This window comes from Prionailurus bengalensis, chromosome D4, assembly GCF_016509475.1.
Source record: "Prionailurus bengalensis isolate Pbe53 chromosome D4, Fcat_Pben_1.1_paternal_pri, whole genome shotgun sequence".
Taxonomy (NCBI): domain Eukaryota; kingdom Metazoa; phylum Chordata; class Mammalia; order Carnivora; family Felidae; genus Prionailurus; species Prionailurus bengalensis.
Genome location: NC_057359.1, coordinates 84118529 through 84132220, shown reverse-complemented (window position 1 = coordinate 84132220; position 13692 = coordinate 84118529). Strand labels below are relative to the sequence as shown.

The following is a 13692-nucleotide window of genomic DNA, read 5'->3' as shown; positions in this document are numbered from 1 at the left end:
ATTAATTTCCCTCAGTTTGATTGGATATTTGATACCCCCTTTTATAATCTCAAGAATGTCATTCATTGTATGTGCCTGCTATTTCCAAAGTGCTGTTTGGGTACAGAATGGGTATTGAATGCTGATTTTTTTTGTTGTTGTTGTTATTTTATTTTTTTTAATGCTTATTTATTTTTCAGAGAGAGAAAGAGAGAGAGAGACATCATGAGTGGGGGAGGGACAAGGAAAGGGAGGCACAGAATCCTAAATAGGCTCCAGGCTCTGAACTGTCAGCACAGAGCCCAACGTGGGGCTTGAACTCAGGAACCATGAGATGATCACCTGAGCCAAAGTCGGACACTTAATCGACTGAGCCACCAAGCGCCCCTTGAATGCTGATTTTTAAAAACACTATTGTGCATAGTTGGAAATGTATTTCCCTAATTATATATCATGATTTAATTTGAGATTTCAATATTCTGATACCCAGAATGACAGTGGACTAACAGAAAGCTTTTCTTGTTTATTCATTTGCTCTTGATGGCACATGCAATGTCACTCCTTTAAAAAATTAAATTGTCCAGGGGCGCCTGGGTGGCGCAGTCGGTTAAGCGCCCGACTTCAGCCAGGTCACGATCTCGCGGTCCGTGAGTTCGAGCCCCGCATCAGGCTCTGGGCTGATGGCTCGGAGCCTGGAGCCTGTTTCCAATTCTGTGTCTCCCTCTCTCTCTGCCCCTCCCCCGTTCATGCTCTGTCTCTCTCTGTCCCAAAAATAAATAAAAACATTGAAAAAAAAATTAAAAAAAAAAAATTAAATTGTCCAGAACATACTTATCTACGTACGCATTAGTAAGTCAGGCAAGTCAGAGCATGGCAAAGACCAATTTGTTCTTTTTAAAAATTAATGCTAGGGGCGCCTGGGTGGCTCAGTCGGTTAAGCGTCCAACTTCGGCTCAGGTCATGATCTCGCGGTCCGTGAGTTTGAGCCCCGCGTCAGGCTCTGTGCTGACAGCTCAGAGCCTGGAGCCTGTTTCAGATTCTGTGTCTCCCTCTCTCTCTGACCCTCCCCCGTTCATGCTGTCTCCCCCATCTCAAAAATAAATAAACGTTAAAAAAAAAAATTAATACTATTCGGTACCTCTAAATCAAGTATGCAGTCGTCTGTGTTGACATGTGAAAGTGTCTGATATTTACTTTTCCCACAAAGCATGTGTGAAGAGTCTTAAATTATCATTTAACATATTTCTAGTGAAAAAGAACTGTGTGATTGATACATTGTTTCTCGAGGATCAACTTGACTGTGTATGTTTCACATATATGAATGTTTCATGAGCATGTTTGCTAATGTTTTTTATATAAATACAAACATTTCATGCATACTTCTTCATTTAAGTATTACTTTTTTATTTTTGTGAGAATTAAGCTCCTGCATATAGTTTAAAACTGTCGCTCACAACTCTTTCTGTGTATCAGAAACATTCGAGTCCTTCTCGAAACCATTTGTACCTGGGCCCCAGCTCCTGTGACTCTGCATCACTTGACTTGGGGCCGGTCTCAGGTATCAGTACAATTCCAGTGTGTTGTCAGGGTGGGGACGACTCAGTCAGCAAGGTGTTACCAGAAACGGCAGTTGCCATACTCCTGCCAAACCCCTGTTTGCCTTTTCCCAGAGGCCACCAGTCACATCTTTTGTAGCTGATTATTTGTCTAAATAACATGCTCGTGTTGATACTTCTTGGTTCTTCATTTTCAGGCATTATGTACTGATGTCCCATTGCGGAAGAGAAATTCAGCTCTTTCCTCTTCTTATCCTCTGCTCACATTTATACCTTTTACCTCCTTTTCTCCCCACAGTAGATTTCTTCTATCATGATTTTGGTTCGCTGAATATTTCATGCTTATATTACGATGACTGTAAAATGCATCTAACAGTTAAGCCATATAGTAAACTTCTTCTTTCCCATGCAACTTCCTGCTTTTCCTGGGGCAAATAATTATGTGACTTTGTTCCTTGTTTTTGTCTGAATGTCACACTGATTCAACCCCGATCTTCTCACCAGGCACCTACGTCTTGTAGGTTGTTCGGATTCATCTGTCTCTTCATTTTTTCTTTGTGCTGAGTTACCCCTCAGAGCCTCTGAACTGGTGCCCTCTGCAGAACCCTCATCCCAGAACTCCACTTCATTGTTATCCTGAGAATTCATTATCTCTCCTTTGTTTCCTGAATCCCATGTCTTCCTCTTGGACTCTCCCGTATACTCTCTCACTTTGGTGCAGCATCTCCAGGAGCAGCTTCCTAGAAAGGCTGAGCAGGAGGTAAAATATCTGAGGTCTTGCACTCCTTCAATTGTTCTTTAATTTACTCTCACCTTTTGATGATGGTTTTGGTAGAGACTGGAAATTATTTCCCTTCAGAATTTGGAAGGGATTGTTAATATTGCTTTCTAGCTTCCAATGCTTCTTGAGAAGTAGAAAAGCATTCTCATTCTGGATTCTTTTTGTGACCTGTTTTCAGTCTCTGGAAACGTGTGGGATTGTCAGTTTGTCCCCAGTGTTTTTCACCTTCATTACGGTGTGCCCCAGTCTGGGTTTACTTCATGGTACATGGCATGTACTTCCTGAGTTTTTTCAATGTGGAAACTCTGCCCATTTACTTGAGTTGCTCATTGATCTCCTCTCCCCATTTTCTCTGTTCTGTATTTCGGGAATTTCTGTCATTCCTGTATTGGACCTTCTAGTCTAGTCCTCTGTTTTCTTGCCCTTCATTTTCCATATTTTGTTCCTCTTGCTGTTTAGGAGATTCCCTTGCCTTTATCTTCTTTTTTTTTTTAATTTTTTTTTTTCAACGTTTATTTATTTTTGGGACAGAGAGAGACAGAGCATGAACGGGGGAGGGGCAGAGAGAGAGGGAGACACAGAATCGGAAACAGGCTCCAGGCTCTGAGCCGTCAGCCCAGAGCCCGACGCGGGGCTCGAACTCACGGACCGCGAGATCGTGACCTGGCTGAGGTCGGACGCCTAACCGACTGCGCCACCCAGGCGCCCCGCCTTTATCTTCTAACCTATGAGATTTATTATTTGTTTTCTAGATGTTTCTTTCATAAAGAAATAAATGTATGTGTATGTATATACAACAAATATGCGGACACGTATACAATCGTCTTGGTTTTGATCTTGTTTGAAATATCTTCTCTTACCTTTGAAAATATCACTTGATCGTTAAAAAAATTCTCCCTGCATGCTATCTTTTTCCTCCATGTTGATTTGTTTCTCTTTGGTTTTGTCTGTATATTTATTAGAGACTTTTCTCAGAGTATCATAATGCTTGCTTGTCTGCTCAGTTTTGAGAGAGGAAGCTAGCACAGTGATTGGAATCTCTGTGATTGTGGGCAGGGCTTGTCACACTGACATGCTCAGTGTGATGGTCTAGCTGGACCATTTAGCTGGGTAACCTCTGATGTCAGCATCTTTAGGTCTTTTTAATGGTCTGCTCAGATGCACCAGGATGTGATTATCAGTGCTATGCTTTGTTTCCGCTAAAGTCTGTGTGTGTTTATATTTGCATATACATATATCTTTGTGTCTCCATTGTCTTACACTTAAAATATTCTTAATAATGCATGTTGAATGATTAAATGAAGGTGCACATTATTATCTTTATTTTGTAGTTGAAGAAACTTTGCCAATGGAGGTTAGGTATTTTGCCTAATTGATTCCACCAGTCTTTGTTATTCCAAAGCCCAAGCTCTGTCCTTATTTAGGAAAAGAGGAGTTTTGCATGCCAGTCCTAACCTCATTTCAGAGGACAGTGATTGAAACACCAAGATATACATGGGAAGTATGGCCCAAACTTCCACTCTCAAATTGTCATTAGGGAATGGGCAGGTTGAAGTGGTTTTATTTCTGTGGTCACATAGTACCAGCAGAGTAAAATAAAATCCCTCAGTCATGTTGGGTAACACGTCTTTCAGTTCTGCTTTCTTTTCTTTGGAAGAAGAAAATCCTTTGGGTGTTTAAATATTTGTGACAGAGCTGGATCTGTGCCAGTGAGCATAACTTACACATTTGTCAAAACAGTCATATTTACGTAGACAGCCCCATCCTAAAGCGTTTGACTGATGGATGCAGATTGCCGCAGGCTGTCACGACGTTCACCTTCCTAACCAGGGCACGTGAGAACTCTTCTGCCAGCCAGTTGCACTCATTCCATTTCTTTTTGCTACTTTGAAAGACCATCTCTTTGTTTTTGGCCTCCTGCAGTTATACCGTGATATGTCTAGGATTTGTTTCTTTATATTTAACTCACTGGGATTTGTTGGATTTCTTGAACTGGTACGTTGGAGTGTTTCATTATTGCTGGAAAATTCCTAGCCAGTATCTCTTCGGATATTTGTTGTACCCTAGCTTCTCTCTCATCCCCTTCTGAGACTCTGATTGTATATGTATATTTAATAGCCTAGCATTTGCACTGTGTCTTCCACATCTCCTAACTTCTCTTCTACATTTTCCATCTTTTTGTGTATCTGGTTGAGATTTGGATAATTTTTTCTGATCTGTTTTTCAGTTAACAAATTCTTACTTTAGCTGCGATTAACTTGCTTTTAAACCCATTTGTTGAGTTTTATATTGGTTGTGTTTCATTTCTAGACGTTCTGTTTGGTTCTTTTTCAAATAATCCATTGCCTTTTTAATTTTTAATTTTTAAAGTTCTTATTTATTTTATGAGAGAGAGGGTGTGTGCACGAGCAGGGGAGGGGCAGTGAGAGGGAGACAGAGAATCTGAAGTGGGCTCTGCACTGGCAGCAGAGAGCCTGATGTGAGGCTCGACCTCATGAACCATGAAATCATGACCTGAGCCAAAGTTGGACGGTTAACCCACTGAGCCACCCAGGTGCCTCTCCATTTCCTTTTTTATAGCTTCTTTTCTGTTTTCAGGTTTGTTCTTTATTTCTTTAAACTTAATAAGCATACTCATTTTGCTCTTTATTATCTAGCTGATTAGGCTTATACCTGAAATCTGCTTTTGCTGCTGAAAGATACCCTTTGGTATTTTTGTATTCTTATATGCTTGATGATCTTCGACTACTTTCTTCTCGTTATCCTTAAAACTATTTGTGGGAAATGGACTGAAGATACTTTCATCCAGAGAGGGTCTGCATTTGCTTCTGCTAAATACTTGGAGGCACTACCAAGCCGTGACCATGTTTTTACGATTACCTCCCTGGTATGAATTTGGGCTGCAAACATGTGAAAGGAGTAGCTTAGAGTTAGAACACTCAGGCACTGTTGCGTTTTGTTTGTCTCTGTTCTGTTCAGTACTGAGAAACTTCCCTGCAGGCCCCTTGAGGAGTGGTCATGGGGGAAGGATGGTAAAGTTTGGTTTGGGTTCATCCTTACACTAAGGGCGTAGCCCAGCTTAACAGGGCTGGTTTCCTGTTAGACTCCCGTCTTAGGCAGACCCTGAGCTCTGACTTGTGTCCTCCTCTCTGGATAGGACCTTTAAAACCTGAATTCACGTTGTTCGATTGCCTCGGGGCTAAAGATGTCTGGAGTCAGCTTATTTTCTCAGTTTCTTCTACTGGTTTTTCCACATTTCTGTGACGTCTTATCATTGGTGTACCCTGGGCTCTCTCTTTTTCCTCTTCTTTTCCAGCTACAACTCACTCTCTTGATGCCCTTATTTAACATTTGGGTTTTGTTTTGTTTTAATTTAAGTAATCTCTGCACTCACCATGGACCTTGAATCACAAGCCCAAGATCAAGCGTCGCATGCTCCACCGACTGAGCCAACCAGACGCCCCGAAGCCCTTATTTAGTTTCATGACTTTAATTACAGTCTCTATGCTGACAATTTCTAAATTCCTGCCTCTGGCCAGACCTCTCTCTGTTACTCCAGACTTAAGTGTAATCTACCTGCTCCATATCTAATTGGTGATTCTAATAAAGATCACAAATTTCACATGCCCAAGACAAAATCCCTAAGACCTCTTCCTCCTCCAGCTTTCCCCAGATCAGTTAATGCAGTTAATGACTATTATTACACTTTGACAGTTGCCGCAGCCCAAATCCTTGGTTTCATACTTGCCTCCTCCTTCCCTCACATCCCACATCCATTTCAGGAAATCCTCTTGGCTGTAAATGATATATCCAGAATTGTCCCACCTCCACTGCCATCACCCTGACCCATGCCATCGTGTCGCCCTTGAGTTCTTACAGGAGCTTCCTTAACAAGTCTTCCTCCTTCTGTCCTTGCTTCCTTACAGAGTGTGTCTATAAGTCAGAGGACGTCACTTCTCTACTCAGAATTTCCAGAGATGCCTCATCTCACTCAGAGTGGAGGCTTCATGTGATCTGCCCTCACACACCTCCTCGCTCCCCTCAGATGCATCTCTGACCTTTTCTCTTGCCCGTCTCCCTATCGTTCAGTTCTCTTCAGCCACATTGACCTTGCTATTCCTCTAACTTACCTGGCAGTCTGCTGCTTTGGATCTTTGTGTCTATTCCCCCTGCCTTGAATCCTCTTCCAAAGACACCCACGTTGTTCTTCAGGTGTTTGGTAAATTGAAGCCTCTCCATAGAGTCTTCCCTAATTGCCCTATGCATTATTTTTATTATTTTTTAAAAGATTTATTTATTTTGGGGCACCTGGGTGGCTCAGTCGGTTGAGTGACCAACTTTGGCTCAGGCCACGATCTCATGGTTTGTGAGTTTGAGCCCTGCGTCGGGCTCTGTGCTGACAGCTCAGAGCCTGGAGCCTGCTTTGGATGCTCTGTCTCCCTCTCTCTCCGCCCCTTCCCCACTCGTGCTCTGTCTCAGAAATAAATAAACATTTTAAAAAATTAAAAAGAAAAGATTTATTTGTTTTTGGATGAGCACGAGCAGGCGAGGGGCAGAGAGAGGGGAACAGAGGATCTGGAGCAGGCTCTTTGCTGACAGCAGAAGCCCAATGTGGGGCTTGAACTCAAGAACTGTGAGATCATGACCTGAGCTAAAGTCGGATGCTCAACCGACTGAGCCACCCAGGTGCCCCCCTAATTGCCCTATTTAAAATCATATGCCAGGGTGCCTGGGTGGCTCAGTCGGTTGAGTGTCCAACTTCGGCTCAGGTCATGATCTTGCAGCTCGTGAGTCCGAGCCCCACATCAGGCTCACTGATGTCAGCCGGTCAGCACAGAGCCCACTTCAGATTTTCTGCCCCTCCCCTGCTTGTGCGCTCCCCAAAAATAAATAAATATTTTTAAAAATAAGATAAAAAGTAAAATCGTATGCCCCCTTGCATTCTTTATACACCTCTTTATTTTTTTCTTAATTATCATGACAGCTTCTTTATAGTGCCATCCACCATTCTAAGCGCTTTACAAAGATATTTTTTAAGTGTTTACTTATTTTTGAGAGAGAGCAGGGGAAGAACAGAGAGAGACGGGGAGCGACAGAGACGGGACAGAGGATCCAAAGCGGGCTCTGTGCTGACAGCAGACAGCCAGTGTGGGGCTTGAACTCATACACCGCAAGATCATGACGTGAACCAAAGTTGATGCTTAACTGACTGAGCCACCAAGGCACCCAGCACTTTATCAGTTTAAAAAAATGTTTAATCCTCAACAACCCAAGGTGTTACTTTTATTATCCCTATTTTTTTACTGATAAGAAAACCACTGCACAGAAAGGTTCAGTAATTTGCCCAAGGTCACACACACGATAGGTGGCTGAGTTGGGATTTAAACAATCTGATTGTAAAGTCTGGGCTGCTAACCATACTCTGCTGTCTTTCCATTTGTAGCAGTTGCCACCTTCTATGATATTGTGTAACAACTTGGTTTACTGTGGGTCTCTACCGGCCACCTCCACCCCCATCTAAATGCCAGCTCCTGGAAAACAAGATTCAAAGAAAAAATCTGTTTTGTTTACCGCTGTCTTCCTAGCACCTAGAACAGTGTATAGTCAGTGGGTTTAAGGAGTATTTGTTAAAGAAAAGAGATCTTTAAAAAGGACACCATGTACTATTTTAAAGTTACAGAGATGTTTTAAAGTATCATTAAATAGATAATTTTATGGGAGAAAAAGAGCTATTGTCTATAAGAAGGAAATCAGAGCGCTGCCTGGGTGGCTCCCTCCTTTGAGCGTCCGACTTTTAATTTTGGCTCAGGTCGTGATCTCACGATTTTGAGATCCAGCCCCGCATCAGGCTCTGTGTTGAGCATGGAGTCAGCTTGGGATTCTCTCACTCTTCCTCTCTCTCTCTCTCTCTCTCTCTCTCTCTCTGCCTTTCCTCTGCTCTTGTTCTTTCTCTAAAATAAATAAATAAACTTAAAAAAAGAAATCAGAAAATTATAATCATAGGGTATGAGATAGAGGCAAATGATCAAAGTTATCTCCTTTTTCCCCACAAGAAAATCTAGCCCTTTGGGGTTTACCAGTAAATACTTTTATTATACATTTTTTTAATTTTTAAAATGTTTTTATTTATTTTTGAGACAGAGAGAGACAGAGCATGAGCAGGGGAGGGGCAGAGAGAGAGGGAGACACAGAATCCAAAGCAATGTCCAGGCTCTGAGCTGTCAGCAGAGTCCAACGCGGGGCTCGAATTCATGGACTGTGAGGTCATGACCTGAGCTGAAGTTGGACGCTTAACCGACTGAGCCACCCAGGCACCCCTATTATTATTTTTTTAAGTTTTAAAATTTATTGTAGTAATCTCTATATCCCATGTGGGGCTCAAACTCATGACCTCGAAATCAAGAGGAACATTCTCCAACTGAGCCAGCTAGGTGCCCCACTAGTAAATACTTTTTATTTGTTTGTTTGTTTGTTATGTTTTATTTCATTTATTTTTGAGAGAGAGAGAGCACACATCGGGGTGGGGGGGCACAGAGAGGGAGAGACAGAGAATCCCAAGCAGGCTCCACGCGGTCAGTGCAGAGCCCAACCTAGGGCTCGAACCCATGAACCATGAGATCATGCCCTGAGCCGAAATCAAGAGTCAGACATTTAACCGATTGAGCCACCCAGGCGCTGCCACCAGTAAATATTTTTCAACTTTTAGAATCAAATACACAATTCCAGAGCAATGAAGTTCAGAACTATCCATTCTAGGAGCGCCTGGGTGGCTCAGCTGGTTGAGCGTCCGACTTCAGCTCGGGTCATGATCTTGCGGTTCATGACTTCGAGCCCCACATCGAGCTCTGTGCTGACAGCTCAGAGCTTGGAACCTGCTTCGATTCTGTGTCTCCCTCTCTCTCTCACCCCTCCCCTGCTCGCACTCTGTCTCTCTCTCAAAAATAAATAAACATTTTAAAATATATAAAATTATTAAAAAGAACTATCCGTTCTATAGCAATTAGGTCACAAGATGCTTGTATGACCTTGAGCACGTTCTTGGTTTTACCTGTGCCACTTTTTCTTTCTCTACAAAATAAGTTGGCAATACTGATCTTACAGTATTGTTAAGATTACAAGTTAGGATCTAAGAAGTCTAGGATGATCCCTAAAAGGCAGTATTAGCATTCAGTAAATTATAGAAATTATTATGATGATGACTCTTTCAAGGCACAAATAATACACACAAAAGAAAACCCTACCCCAGATTAGTTAATCATTATAGATTAGAAAATTTTAAATAAAATACTAGGAAATAGACTTATTTATTAATAAGATAATCTAACAAAAGAGTTTATCTGAATCATGTATGTATTTTGTGAAAATCAATCAATATTGTATCCTATGCCAATAGGATAAGTAAGAAAAATCACATGCTTGTCTCAGGGGTCATTTAGTGAAATCTAATAAAATTCAGTACCCATTCTTAATGGAAAAAAAAAACAAAACTCAGCTTATGTGAAAAGCCTCTATATTAAGTAGCCAATTTTGGACTTCAAGTGAGAAACATTAAAAGTATTCTTAGTTAAAATGAGAAAAAGAGAATGCCTGCTGTCATTTTTGTGATTGATTTTGTTTTAGTCCTAACCAGAATTGTTTAACATTCCCCAAATAAAACAATGAAAAAGGTTGTCCAGACTAATAAGAGGTGTAAATATTGAAAAGAAAGAAATAAAAATCTTTAAAAAAAATTTTTTTTGATGTTTACTTATTTTTGAGAGACAGAGAGAGACAGGGCATGAACGGGGCAGGGTCAGAGGGAGAGAAAGGGAGACACAAAATCTGAAGCAGACTCCAGGCTCCGAGCTGTCAGCACAGAGCCTGACGCGGGGCTCGAACCCACAGACCATGAGATCATGATCTGAGCCGAAGTCGGACGCTCAACCGACTGAGCCACCCAGGCACCCCAGAAATAAAAATCTTCAATTATAGATGATACAATTTTATATTTAGAAAATCCTAAGGAATCACAAAACAACTTAATATGCAAATAGATCCAGCAAAGTAGTTAGATATGGGATGAATATACAAAAATAAATAGTAGTGTTATATATGAGCTATAGCAAGTTAAAATTTCTTCAACGTATGTTCTATTTACATACATTTGCTATAATTTTTCTTAGATATAATAGCATTAAATCATATAATCCCTACATGGGGGCAATTATGAGACATTCCCAAAAACTTACAAATAAAGAAAATAAGAATCATAAGGGAGTTAAACTAAAATTAATTACCAAATGGGTTAGAACCAGAGACACGTGAGGTATCTTTAAAGAAATAGTTTTCTAGGCCTAAAATTTAAATATAATCTGATTGAAGGGAATCAGAGGTCCCCAAGATCACCCCCAGGCTCAGCAGTTCACAAGGACTGATAATTCTCAGCCTATAGTCACACTCAGTACTGAGATTTCTCACAGTAAAAGTCTCAAAGTAAGAAGGCACATGCAATGAAGTCTAGAGAACAGCAGGCACAAACTTCCAAGAGCCCTCTTCAGTAAAGTCACAGTGGATGCCCTCAGTTTCTGTAGCAACAAGTGAGACGACGCAGGTGAAATGTTTACCAGGAAAGCTCACTAGGAACTCGGTGCCCAGGGTTTTTATTAGGGACTCATTGTGTAGACACCCTCTGCCTGGCACTTCCAAAATGCCATTATCCTAGAAGGAAAGCAGGTGCTCAGCATAAACCATCGTGTTTACAGTCTTGATAAAGTGAGCCGCTCTTGCCAGTTCTGCTAATGGTGGGAACCCTCCCCACATCTAAGTCCCCAGAAGCCAACCTGCGACCAACTTTCTTAAGCAGGCCTTTCAAAGGATTGCTGTCAGGCTTTAATGAAAAAAAAGACTAACTCTTTGCACACAATATTTAAAGAAAAAAAGAAGAGAAAGGTTGGTCAACAAGAGAAACAAAGAGAAGAGAGACCTTGGGACATAAATAACAGCCATGTGCATTTTAACACTATCCAAGATCAAGAGCATCATGGCCAAAGATCCAGTAGGCCATTCCTGCAGTGTGGATAAATATCTCCAGCTGCCTTATCTGAAGAATGCTCCTTAATATCATTCATCTTACTCCCTTTGTTTTGATTGCAAGAAATTTCTAATTTATTTAATTTTTTTATGTTGCTACTATATTCACAAAGTCACAAAATCAAAAATTTCAAAAAGGCTTTATTATGATATCTCTTTAGCTTTCCCACTCCCAATTGACTCAGTTACTCTCTCTATGGGGAATTATTATTGTCTGTTTCTTGTTTACCTTTCTAGAAAAATTTTAAAAATGCATGTATAAGACAAAACAAATACATAGTCTTTAGTCTTCTTGGCTGTATAAATAATACTAACATACTATACACAAAGTCTCTATAGCTTACTTTGTTTTCACTTAGTAAGAAATGTTGGTGGGGGCACCTGGGTGGTTCAGTTGGTTAAGCGTCTGACTTCAGCTCACATCATGATCACACAGTACATGGGTTCGAGCCCCGCGTCAGGCTCTGTGCTGAAGCTCAGAGCCTGGAGCCTGCTTCAGATTCTGTGTCTCACTCTCTCTCTGCCCCTCTTCCACTTATGCTCTGTCTCTCTGTCTCAGAAATAAATAAAACATAAAAAAAAAGAAAGAAATGTTGGTGATCTTTCCATATCCCTTCATAAAGAACTTCTTTGTCCCTTTTTTATAGGTGCATAGTATTCCATTGTATTGTTGTGCCATAATTTATTTTTCCAATCCCTTGTTGCTGGTGATTTGGTTGTTTTTAGTCCTTTACTATTGCTAACAGTACTGCAAGGAGTAACTTGGGACTCAAAGTTATTATAGGTTTGAGAACATATTAGTAGCATCAATTTTTAGTTGTGGGATTGCTGTTAATGGAATATGCATCTGAATTTAATAGATACTGCCAAATTGTCTTCTAACGAGTTTGTACCAATTTATACTCCCACCATCTACATATGAGTATTTGTTTTCCTATAGTCTTGCCAATAGTGTATATTCTCAAGGTTTGGTAAATTTTGCTACACTGGTAGGTTAAAAATGATATTGCAGCATAGTTTTGGTTTTATTGCTCTTATTAGCAGCAAGGTTGAGCTTTTCATGTTTTTGAGCCAGTTGTGTTCCTTTTCTGTGAATCTTCTGTGATCTTCCACAGAAGAATCTTCTGTGATCTTCTGTTGGGTCAATGGTCTTTTACTTAGGGATTTGGAGAAGCTCTTTCTATATTGAGATTAATCTTTGTAATGTGCCTTGCAGATATTTTCCCCAGTTTATCATTTCGCTTTTGATTTAGTTTATGCTGTATTTTACTATGCACAAGGCTTTGGTTTTGTAACTGGGCTTATTAATCTTTTTAAGTTGATTTATTTATTTTTTAGTAATCTGTATACCCAGATGGGGCTCAACATGGGGCTCGAATTCACAACCCCAAGGTCAAGTGTCACATGCTCCTCCAACTGAGTCAGCCAGGTGCCCTTGGGTTTATTAATCTTGACCATAGTAGTTAGGATGATCTTCTAAGTTATAAAAATCATCCTTATTTTCTTACATTTTCTTTTTGCACTTTTATTGTTTATTTTTTTTTTTATATTTAAATCTTTGATATATCAGGAATTTATCCAAATATGTGGTGCAAAGTATACAGCCAACTTTTCTCTGGATGGCTATCTTAATTTTTTCCTTCTGGGTAGCCAGCTAGCCATCAAATTTTCCTACTTCCTTTTTTTTTCCCCCCAATTTTTAATTATTTATTTTAAGTAATCTCTATACCCAACATGGGCTCAAACGCATGACCCTGAGATCAAGAAACGCATGCTCTTCCAACTGAGCCAGCTAGGTGCCCCAAATTTTCCTACTTCATAATTTGATTCTTTTTTTTTTTCTTTTGAGACAGGGAGGGAGGGAAGGAGGGGGAGGGAAAGAGAGAACTAGAACTAGTGGGGGAGGGGCAGAGAAAGACTCTTAAGCAGGCTCCACACCCAGCACAGAGCCTGACACGAGGCTCGATCTGATAACCATGAGATCAGGACCTGAGCCAAAATCAAGAGTCGGACATATAACCCACCGAACCACCCAGGAGCCCCTTCTACTTCCTAATTTGAACTATCATCTTTATCATATATACTCAAGTCCTATCTGTTTTGGGGTCTAATTTTGGACTCTTTGCTCTCTTCCATTGGTCTTCTGCCCACTCTTATGTCAGTGCCACATATTTTTAATTGCGGAGGCTTAAAAGTATGTTTCAGTATCTCATGAGTCTAGTTGCCTCTCTTTGTTCTTCTTTTTCAGAGTTTTCCTGGCTAATCTACTTTTTCCATATGAACTTTAGAATTATTTTTTTCAGTTGC

At 40.6% G+C, this 13692-nt stretch overlaps 1 protein-coding gene across 3 annotated transcripts in view; it reads left to right on the top strand.

The window, feature by feature from the left end:
• SCAI (suppressor of cancer cell invasion) overlaps positions 1 to 13692 on the top strand; it is a 151570-nt gene that overhangs the window by 116439 nt on the left and 21439 nt on the right. The gene's annotated exons all lie outside the window — the stretch shown is intronic.